The sequence below is a fragment of the Convolutriloba macropyga genome, chromosome 5 (assembly GCF_964194025.1).
Source record: "Convolutriloba macropyga chromosome 5, txConMacr16.3, whole genome shotgun sequence".
Taxonomy (NCBI): domain Eukaryota; kingdom Metazoa; phylum Xenacoelomorpha; order Acoela; family Convolutidae; genus Convolutriloba; species Convolutriloba macropyga.
In genome coordinates this window covers 20,148,105-20,160,469 of record NC_134472.1, presented here as the reverse complement: position 1 = coordinate 20,160,469, position 12,365 = coordinate 20,148,105, and positions in this window count along the sequence as shown.

Genomic DNA, 12,365 nt, shown 5'->3' with positions numbered 1-12,365 from the left:
CATTTTGCGTGAACAGAAGTAAAACAAGATGACCGCTGCACTCACTAGAATTAACTAATTGAAAAAGCAAAGTTAAATCAAATTTGATTACATTTTCAGCAAGTCATGTTTTCGTGTGGAACTTATCAATTGATTGATCTGAACATTGTGAAAACAATTCGGATGAACCTACATACGCCAAACAAAAAAAACGGTAAAAAAAGGGGTCGTTTTTCAGTGAGAAAATTTGGTGATGCGAACTCTAAAGCAAAATTTATTGTAAAATTTCTGAATACGCTTTGTATTTTAAATGGGGCAAGTAAAATGAGTTGAATAGAGGAACGTTTGCCCAAGGCCAAAGTCTTTGAAAAATAATTTTAAACTCAAAATGATATACTCAAAACGTTAGCCACTCTCTACTAAAAAGTTATAGAAAAACGAAATCATCAATTCACAAGTCCACTAATCAAAATGTGACAAGACTAGCACCAATACAATTAAAGAACAGCAAAGAAAGGTGTGATGCAGAAAACTCTGGTCAGTAAAACAAACGGGCTGTAAAACAACATCTGTTTATCAACAAACGGTCTTTCGGTCAATAAAAGGAGCTAATGCTTAAATTAACCATCTAATTCGAATAATGCTTCTTCTACAAAGCAACTTGGCAAATCACCAAATCTAACTTTTAAAACATCAGGTACAAAAATGCCAAAAAAAAATTAAAAATAAGTAAGCAATGTGTTTCAGGAAAAAGTAGCTAAGACTTCTGGATATTGAGGTAAATTTACAACCCGAAAAAAAACATTGTGGGCGCAAATGACGATTGCGCTAATGTATCTTTACCTAATGTAGCAAATACCGATCGGATTCATCAAAGTTGGGCTAGTTGAAGAAACTGGACAAAATCAAATAAAATCACAACTCAACAATCTTCCAATATTTTGCAAAATCAATTAACCTTAATTACAGATCTACCATGAGCTGAAATTTGCAGAGTGATTCATCTATAGTTCTATACTGACTTATCAAGACTTTAAAGAAAGCAACTTTAGGGTAAGACAATAAAATCTACAACAAAACTATTAGTCAATTTTGACTAAAAAATGGTTTGTTTTATTACAGTAGTTACTTTTGATGCTCTCATTAAATTTTTTTGGAAAACACAGTGCCGAAGTTAAACAATTATTAGCTTCCCTCAGACCAATTTATACTCCATTATCTCAGCATCATTAAATCAAATATTGCTTTTACAATTATTTGGAAAACAAAGGTCGAATGGCCTAACGTGAGAAAATTACTCTTAAAAACCTAAAAATCTATATTCTGTAGTATTACGAGAGCCGTTACAAATGAACGGATAATTAATCCCGCATTAGAGCGAACGTATTTAGGCGCTAATTAACCATTCTTTCGCCGCGCGCTAAACGAACTAACGCTTGTTAAGACTACCAGTACACAAGTATTTAAACAACTCAGCTCGACTTATTTAATTAACAAAACTTTAGGCCTGGATCTCCTCGCTTATATCCAGGATAGAAAATGTACGTTGTTGAAAGTAGGCGGCCTGTAAAACCACAGTTTCTTTTGATTTAAATTACTTCTGCTTTTGACAGTTGCAATGCAGATCTTTCCCCCCAAGTTCAATAAAGATGAAGCAGATTGCTTCAGGGGAAAAGACAATAGAGTCTCATAAAAAGCCCCCAAGAAAACCATAATTGTTGCGGTTTTAGAAGAGGGGAAAAGCAGAAAACAGGCGCCTACGAAATCAATAATTGATGCTCTCAGCTTTTTAGATTTTTATTATTTTTTGGAGTTTCAATAATTTTTCCGTGAGATAAAAAAGAGTTAATTCTCTTGCCTTCTCGGCCAATAGGAAAATTAAGAAGCACCTCACTATGAACGTGATTTTGTGATTCGCTCCCTATCGGCCCAAACGGAGCTGAGAGGAATTAATTGTTTCTCTCAGCGAAGTGGGACGGAATAAAATTAGAGAGACAGAAATCACTCCCAGAAACAAGCAGCAGACAACTGCTTTCATTTTTCTCAAAATTTAACTTCACTTTTACAATAAAATAGTCGAACATAATTGTTTAATAACTTAGACAAATAGTTCCTGATTTGATTTTATAACTTTCTTTTTCGACAAATAACATAACTGAAGAAACACCCAAGTGAACGATCGCCCAGCAGCTCACCTCCATTTCACCACTACACAACTGATAATTAGTAAGCTTGTTCATTTAAACTATCTATTTAATTAATTGAACTTTTCAGCCCCCCAACTATTTTAAATTGAGACTTATAGCACAGACAGGTCTTAGGCATATATCTTTGCCTTCGATTTGTTATATCTTTTGTCAAGTTTGACTGGCATACATAAAGAGATCCCGTATTGTGTGATCTGTAATAGCCCAGCCAAATTTGATAACTGGTGCGCCCAGAGGAAAGAATCACGCCTGAATTTTTGTTTTTCTATCCGATCGGATTAAAATAGTAAAATAACCACTAGCACAGAAGTGAAAGCACACTAATAGACGAACAAATAGAGTAATTTATATCAAATTTACGGCCGAAATACAGTAAATTTACATTAAAATAGTAACAGGCAACTGATTCTTTGCTCTTGTAAAATTGTTCTGACCCGGGTGGGGGTAATCTATGTCCGATTTTGAGTTTATTTATATAACAATTGAAGTAATTTCACAATTTATAGTCGAAATTTAACCAAATATCATCCCCCCAAAACCTATTTAACCTAATTTTCACCCAGTTTTCATCAAATTTATGGTTAAATTTTAGTATTTACAACTTAAATAACCGAAATTCAACCAGATTTTATCCCCCCAAAACATATTTAATTTGATTTTAACCCAATTTTCACCAAATTTATGGTTGAATTTTAGTATTTTCACTCTAAATAACTGAAAGTTATACAAAATTCATCACCCCATAACCTATTTAGTCTATTTCTAACCCGATTTTGACCAAATTTATGGTTAAATTTTAGTATTTTTACTCTAAATAATCGAAATTTATACAGAATTTATCCCCCCAAAACTTGTTTAGACTATTTCTGACCCGATTTGGACCAAATTTATGGTTAAATTTTAGCATATGCACTCCAAATAACCAAAAATTATCCAAATTTCACCGCCCCAACACCTAATTAAACTAAACTTTAGCCGATTTTCACCAAATTCACAGTAGATTTTTAGCATTTTCACACTAAATAGCCGATTTTTAACCAGAAATCATCCCCCCAAATCATATTTAGAGTAACATATGTCTAATTTTTACTGAATTTTTAACCAAAATATAGCATTCTCAAACAATTTAAGGTAAATTTAACCAGAATTCATCCCCCCAATACGTGTTTAGTGTAATTTATATCGAATTTTCTACACATTTAAGCACACGTTGCTGCACTTTCACATTAACTAACCCAATTTTGGTTAAATATAAGCCTTCCTTAGTTGAATATTCACTCTGTTTTATCAATTTCTTGACCCGGGTGGGGTAATATTAATCAAAATTTAACCAAATAAACATCATTTTGACCTAAATTCTCAAATATTAACCAGATTTTAATAAAATTAACGTCACTTTTATCATAATTTAACGGATACTAATCACATTTAAGCCTTAAAAACACCATTCTTATCCAATTTTAACCAATATTACTCAAGAAAATAGCAATATTAACGTCATTTTTACACAAAATTAGTAAACATTAACCAAGTTTTGACCACATAAATCTCAATAAGGCTCAAATTTAACAAAGAATCACGGGTTTTAAACTAAATTTTATCCCCCCAACATAGATTTTTAGCCTGAAAATAACATAAATTGATGAGAATTCCTCCATTTTAACCGGTTTTCACAAGTACAATTTCACCAATAGAGGTTTTAAACAGTGCATGGACCAAACTGGAATAGTTATTGTAGAACATCTTAATCTAACAGCAATAGAAAACACTAGAAGGGGTAAAATAACACGGTTTATTACTGACGGAATTACTTTCTTAGCTATTTTCTACGTGTTTGAACATAATTCTCCGGCTGATTTTTGTATAACTTATGCATCTGAGAACCCAAACTTTCAGAATTTACTAACTTTGTTAAAAACTAAAAACAGTGTGATCGAGATTCCCGCAGAAAATTTAGCCAACAATTAATTAAAAGAGCGTAAACTAGCCTTTTTAACCCAATCTGTACACAAATTTATCATAGAAAAGTTGTTGTCTCATGTTAAAATACGGTCATTAACAGACTCAAGCACTTTAGAAACAATATTTAAACACAACAATAACCACAAAAATACTACTACTGATGTACTAAACATCCCGTACTAAACGTTTTTATACTGTCTTCTGTGTGTTTCATACAAAAATACAATAATAAAACAACAAAAACAATTGTTCTATGTTATTTATATGTCATATATTAAAGTAAACGTTCAAGATTTAAATATAAGTATTAAAGTACATAACAAAATAGGCAAAGTTTCATATTATTTAACTGATCAGAACAGAAACTTTTTATGCATTTACCATCACTCTTCTAGCGAAACAGAGACTGAAATCTACATAACTTTCAAGTGGACCAACCCAAACTTTAATGAACTTTTGTGTGCTCTAAGAAATCAGAACAGTGTGATAGAATTAGCATAAACGTTATCATCTTGTGTGTGGATGAGCCACCAAAATAAAATTTCCCCATTTGGTTTACAAATCTTAAAAATCATTAAACCCAAATACATCAACGTTTCTCCTGACGATCCGGGTTTACCAGATAGAGTTAAATTACTTATAAAAACAGAAGTTGTCACACAAATTAGATTTTCAAAAATAAACAGATTTCACCAATACTCTGTTGAATTTAAGCACTCTGAAAGCACTTATCCTTGGTTATTAAATTTTACCGTTGAGCAAACCGATATCTACTCTTGAGTTGAAATTTTTAGCACCGATAACGGCAAAAACTTTGAATTTAAAATACAATCATTAAACGGTCCTAAACAAATAAAATTCATATTACAAAACAAACAGTACAACTTTCTACTTTAGTATTAGTGTTTTATTACTTAATTGTTATAACAAAAATATTTTCTACACTAATTACCCAAACTAATAGTACTTTCGTATAAAATATTCTTTTCATATACTAAAACAAAAAATGGCAGCGAACGTTGTTGCGTACCCCGACATAGCGTTAGAGAAATTTACAGGTTTAGACCCATCTGAAGATGCCCAGGAATTCTTTAGTTCAATACAAAGAAAAATCCAATTCTCACTAGGAACAAGAGATCCTGCGGATGCTGATTTGCAAGCAGCATACGACGCTAGACAAAAAGCATTGTTTGGTTCGGTTTTGCGTGGGCCCGCAGCCCAATGGTTTGAAACCTTAGCACCAGGTTTAGCATGGAACGAAGTTAGAAATCAGTTCATTACCCGTTTTACTGATGCAAAAGACAAGTATAGGAAAAGAATTGAAGTCGAGAGTATTAAAAGGCAACCAGATGAGTTGATAAAAAGTTATACACACCGAGTAACAAAAGCAGTTGAAAAAGGATGGCCAGACCCAGATTTTAACAACGACCAGCGTAACGCTAAGTTTATGGAATACTTTGTAAGAGGATTAACGCCACCTACACTCAAGCAAAAGGCACATCAGCGGTTAATAGAAAACCCAGCTACAACTTGGCAACAATTACAGGATCATGTAGCAACTAAAGACTTAAGTTTTTCTGTTAGCAGTGAATTCACGGTTACTGCCTCAAGTAGTATCGACAATAAAATAGAAATAGAAGGGTTAAAAAACCAACTCACAGAAATTGCAAATCTAATTAAAGATCATAAAATAAACGCCACATACAACAACGACAATCCCAGATTCAAACAAAACCAGACTAGATTCTGCAAGTTTTGCAAACGTTCAGGTCACACAATAACTTTCTGCTTTAAGTACAAGGACTTTAAAAACGAAAACCGAAACCCACCTCAACAACGAGAAAAGTTCACAGATAATTATAAACGTAGTAGGAGCCATTCACCAGGTCAACAAAATTACAAATCAAACAATTATGACAATCGAAATTCTAGGGACAGACAGAGAAATAGTTAAAACCAAAATCAATCCAATTATCAAAACAACTCCAGATCAGACTACCGACATCGATCACCGTACCCATCAAACTCTTCAAACAATTACCGATCATCTTCTTACGATAACCGATCACAGGAACGACAAAATAACTATCGAAACAATTCTTACAGAGATAACAATAGGCAGAATAGTAGGGACAGACAAAGCAACGGTCCTCCCAGATCAGATAATCGATATCGTGATAGGAGTAGAGAGTATGACAGGGATAGGACACCTACTAGACAAAACAATAATACTCATTCAAGAGATAACAGTGAAGGGCGAAGCCCTCGAGTTCACTTTACCAGTGAAACTTCCAGAGACTATTACAATAATGAGAATCACAACGACGAGTATTTAAACTAGACAGGTCTCCGTTCATAAACACTACTGATAACAAAGCAAGTTACTCACATATTTATATTAATTTATACCAATCCGTCGGAGACAAAAATAAAAATAACGGCTTAGAAACACAGTTTTTGTTGGACACAGGAGCATCAAGCTCTATAATTAATTACCACACTTACTTTGAACTATGTAAATTACAACATATTGAAATGAAAGCTTCAAAAATCATACTTTAGCGGTCAATGGTGAGAAACTGAAACTTCTAGGTCAAATTACTTTCAAAACTTCTTTCGACATTGAAGGAAAGTATCAAGTGGAAGTTACCGCATGGGTTTCAGCCAAAGATGGTTGCAAGCCGAATTTGTTGGGAATGGATTTCCTTGAATCTACAGTAAAATCTATTGACCTAACCACTCCAAAAATTGACTTAAAAACTTACCCTGAAGTAGCCGTCACATTATCTAGATACCAAACGAAAAGCTATCCATACATTAGCTCTTATAAAATTGTAACTCTTGACCAGCAACTACCATTAGCACCAAAATCAACTCGAGTAATATCAATTAGACCACCAAATGAATTCTTCAGAAAAGGAACCTCCTTCGTAATTGGAAGTGAACTGCAAGCTCAAGGAATTTATACTTACAACGTTCAGTGTTTTAGAAAAGAAAAGGAATTACCAATAATGCTAAACAATCCTCAAAACAACAAGATCAAAAGGGTCATCCAAAAGGGTCCTATTGGGCACACTTTAGAAGACATTGAAATTAGACAAGACCCAGAATTTTCTGTAGTTGACAACGTTGCATTCATAAACCACCTAATGAATAGTGACACTAATTGGGATCAAATATTCCATGTTAGTGAAAAACAAGGTCCAAAAATTTCAAAAATTCAAAATTTCTTTGCAGGCAAAACTCCTGAAAAACAAAAGAAAACAGAAAAGCGAAAAAGGCAACAAGATTTTACCAACAACTACGAATTAGAAACAGACTTTAGCGACGACCTCAAGGATCTTAAGCCACAATTAGAAACAACTGATGAGAACATCAGACCCGTTGAACTTCCCAAAGAAAAACTTAACAGATTTGACAAAACCGATCAAGCGTTTCTCAAAAAATTCGAATTCAGTCAAGCTGATATCAATGACGAAAACTTAGACAAGTTACTGAGGACTTTAACTAAAAATAAAGACGTTTACTCTCAACACAAATACGATGTTGGAAAGATAAAACAAAAGTTTCATGTTAAACTTTTACCTAATTCAACTTTGACAAAACAAAGACCATCCAAAGTACCATTACATTATCAGGAAAAACTAGAAAACCTTTTGGAACAACTGTGTAAAACAGGTATAATCCGGGAAATGGGTAATGATAAAGAAATGGGATCAGAATTTATTAATCCAATCATAATCCTACCCAAGGGGAACACAGTAAAGCTGGTTATAGATGCCCGATATCTGAATTCAATAACAGATCTTAGTCGATATTCATGGCCACTAGAGCCAATCGGAAGCTTATTAACTAGACTAAAACGTAATTTCTTCACAACCAGTGATCTTTGTTCAGCCTATAACCAAGTCCCTCTAACTGAGGAAACCAAACAGCTGGTAAGTTTTGTAATTGGTCCAAAGCAATACACATTTGAACGCGGATTCTATGGTCTATGCGGTCTACCTAATTTCTTCAGTCGTATAATGACTATCCATTTTGCACCATTAACTAGAAAAAAACAAGCTATAACCTACATTGATGACACCATCATGCAAGCGCAAGATGAAACCGAAATGTTTGAAATAATTGACAAGTACCATGAACTTTTAAGGAAATCAGGATTGAAAGCTCAATCTGAAAAGACAAAATTTTTCCTTAGGAAAGTACAGTTCTTGGGACACGTAGTAGGTAAAGATGGGATACAACCAGTCAAGAAGCGAGTAGCAGATTTAAAAGCACTCAAGTCGCCCGAAAACAAACGTGACGTCATGAGAGTTCTAGGCTGTTTAGGATTCTACAGCATGTACATCAAAAATTTGCATTTTGATTGCAAACCTTTCTATGACTTAACCCGCACAGAAACTAAATTTGTTTGGACAACGGAACACGAAAAACTGTTTAACGATATTAAAAACAGAATTAGCGAAGATACTATCTTAGCAATACCTGATACTGAATACCCTTTCCACGTGCATGTAGACGCTTCTTCTATAGGAGTAGGCTCAATTCTCGTTCAAGAATTTCCAGAAGGGAAACGAATAGTGTCTTTTAATTCTAGAATTTACACTAAAGAGGAACAAACGATGAGTACCACAGCACGCGAACTTTGCGGTGTAATATCGGCATTACAAACTTATGAGCATTACCTAATTGGTTCTCCCCATCCTGTATACGTGTACACAGACCATAAGCCTTTAATGTATCTATGGGGTAGAAGAGGAAAACTCTCTCACAGGTTTTTTAGATACCAGTTAGTAATATCTCAATTTCAAAACCTGAAAATTATTTGGACTGAAGGAAAAAACTTAGCCTTCCCCGACATCCTAAGTCGCAATGTAAAACTTAAAGATTTGGACAAGTATCAACTTAAAGACAAAAAGATACCAAAAGACATTAGTTTTTACGACGAGCATGGTAACGAGGAAAAATACTTCATTTTGCGTGATAATGAAAAGGGACCAGCAGATAATTTTTTTCCAATCCTAAAACAAAGCATAACGGGTATCGACAAATTCAGTTTCAAAAATGACAAAATGGTAAAGCAAAAGTACGACAATAACCAAAACAGACTTTGCTCAATAAACAATATTTTATAAAACACTTGCTAATGTAAAACGATTTTTTTATTGGCCCGGAATGTATAAATGGATTGAAAACCTAATTGCTGATTGCCTGGAATGCCAAAAAAATAAACAAAAACAGAGACATACACGAAGCACCTCTCGAAAAGTGGACTGATACAGTCCCATTCCCCTTTCATACGGTCCATATTGATCACAAAGGACCTTTAAATCCTCCATCGAACGGTAAACATCATTGTTTAGTTATTGTCGATTCATTTTCGCGTTTCATTCAAGTATACCCTGTACGTTCCACAGACGCAGTAGACACCATAAAAGCTTTAGAAAAGTTCATCTTGTCTTTTGGAATACCACAAAAACTTGTTTATGATAAGGGTTCGGCATTCATGAACCAAGATTTCGCGAGTTACAATCATGAATTAGGTATAACACCCGCACCTCGAACTGCTTATGCGCCTTGGACTAATGGTAAAGTCGAGATCCAAAACAAACATTTAGGAGCACATTTCCGAATTTTTCTAGAACAAGCTCGAGGTAAATGGGATGAACTGGCACCAAAATTTGCTTTTTCTCATAACACGGTTCCAAATGCTAGTACTGGAATATCACCTTATGAAATTGTGTTCGGACAGAAACCACAGATACCTCTGTCACTTAAGTTAGGACTTCTACGAAATTCACAACTCACATGCTCTTCCGAGTTTTGCAAAGACCTGCCTCTTCACAGGCATACCTTGCAAACTTCAAAAAACACCGAAATTGACAAACTTCTCAAACCAACTATTAACAATTCGTTGCTGATGCGAGAAGACCAATTCAAACAAATATACAATAACGCTTATAAAAAGAGCTTAGAAAACAATAACCGCGCACATAAACATAGAAACAAACACAAATTAGGCAAACCACTTGAGGTTGGACAAAAAGTTCTAATGGAAAACCATCAAATTGAGTTAGGAAAGTCAAAAAAACTACATGAACTGAGATCAGGTCCTTATACTGTAGAAAAAAAACTAACCAATGTTAACTATGAATTAACTTTAGATAGCAACCCGGCCACCAGGAAGGTCGCTCATAGAAATCACCTAGTCGAGTACTACCCAGCTACTGAAACTATACCAGAGTTAACCCTAGAATATGGCATAGATAAAAATAATTGTGACACATTTTATAATAATCTAATGACAAGTCAGATGAATAAACTCAACAGTCCCTTGACTAAATTCTCCTTCCAAAGCCCCACTAACACCGAATATTTCCCCGTGGAGAATTTCATACGAAGAGATTCCCCTGTGCAGAACTTCGACCCTGACCGAACTCCTACCAATTTCGATTATGGATTCAACGAAGCAAGTTCAGGTGGTCGTGACAACCCACCTCCAATCCAAACACACCTGCCTAGCGGTAGTCGAACAAGAAGTTCAACTCCTTGCCCACAGCACAATTCTAGAATACCTCTAGACCCGAATTTAAGTCCTCTCCGCCCTAATAGATCGGAACAAGGACCTTCTAGTTTACAAAATTCAGAAAAAATTAATAATAGGCGAACTTCTAGTCGCTCGACTAAGCCGCCATCACGTTATCAAGCCGGATTTACTTAACTTTGTTTTAGGTACCAAAAACCAGTCAACATTTTCTGGACGTGCCTACTACTACAACTCTTAGCCTTAACTCCCGGCTTGAAGCGCTAAAAAAGAACAGGATGAAAAGATATCCTTGTTTTGAAAAACTCTATTTTTCTTATTTACTTATAAATCTTTTCTACTTTTGTACTCCTTTTATAGTTATTAACTCTACTGAACCCCTCCTTGACGATATTAATGATGTATCTAACAAACTAAGGGTCATTCACTATGACTGTTCTAAAATGAAAGAAAACAAAATGTATGCTCTAACACAAGTTTCTCCATGCAAAATCACACCCGAAAACATTCAGATGGTTGATACACATGTAACACTTTACCAACGGTCTTATCGGACCTTCGTCAAAGCTCTTATGTGCAAAGTCACTGCAATGCTCATTCGTTATAATTGTGGTATGTTTTCCCATTCTTCAATTGTACACAACGCTCCAATAATAACATATGATATTATTGTTTCGCCTGAACAATGTTTAAATGCTAACAAAACTGGAAAAATTGCTGTTACAGAATTTGATGATGATGAAATGGAAATTGATATAAAGCATGGAATAAAAACCGTCTCCTATAAAAACCATGGAGTTGATCTTGAAGGTGATTCGTCAACATCCTGTGATAACCGTGGTCAAATTAAACATTTTTCTTTTGAAACCCTGATGCAAGAAACCGTACTCGATATTGATCTAAATGACAGAACTGTCTATAACAGTCAAGGACTAAAACTTCCTTGTGCCCTCTCAGAAGGAGGTTGTCATTCGACATCACTCGACCCCTTTGCATACAATTGGGAGGCACCGGAAAATTGTATAGTTACTAAAAGATTTTCACAAAACGCAAAAATGCTAAAACATGAAAACGAATTTGGTAACGTACAGTATTTCATAGTGAGTGATGAAAAACCGGAGACGCCCTATGAAGGACCAGGAACGTATTCTCCTGCTGAAATGGATATAAAAATTAGAGTAGTTGATGAAAAAGAAAAGGTGTGTGGAAAACCTGAGTTTATTTACAGAACAAATTTAGATTCTTTATATGTTTCTTATACAGGCGGATTTAATATGAAAACTGGCAAACCTTATAAATCAAAAACTCAACAATTTTTTCATAAACTTCGTATTGATTCTGACAACAGCCGAAGTGTAAATGGGTTTAATAGGAAGCCTTCAGATGATCAGATCCGAACATCCGATAATGGTTTTGTTGCATGGGAACACTTAGACAAAGACAAGTTAGACTATGATCTTAACCTTGCGGTAAAAATGGATTTTGTCATATGTCATAATTACATGCAAATAAAACAAGCATGGAAAGGTTTGGTCATAGAGCAATGCGAACTTGATCGAACTCAAAAACAAATGATACTAATGCAGGCTATCCAAAATAATCGTTTAGCTGGATACATGTTAACCGGCAACCGCTCGATGTTCTTAGACACAGATGGTAGCATAGGTTGG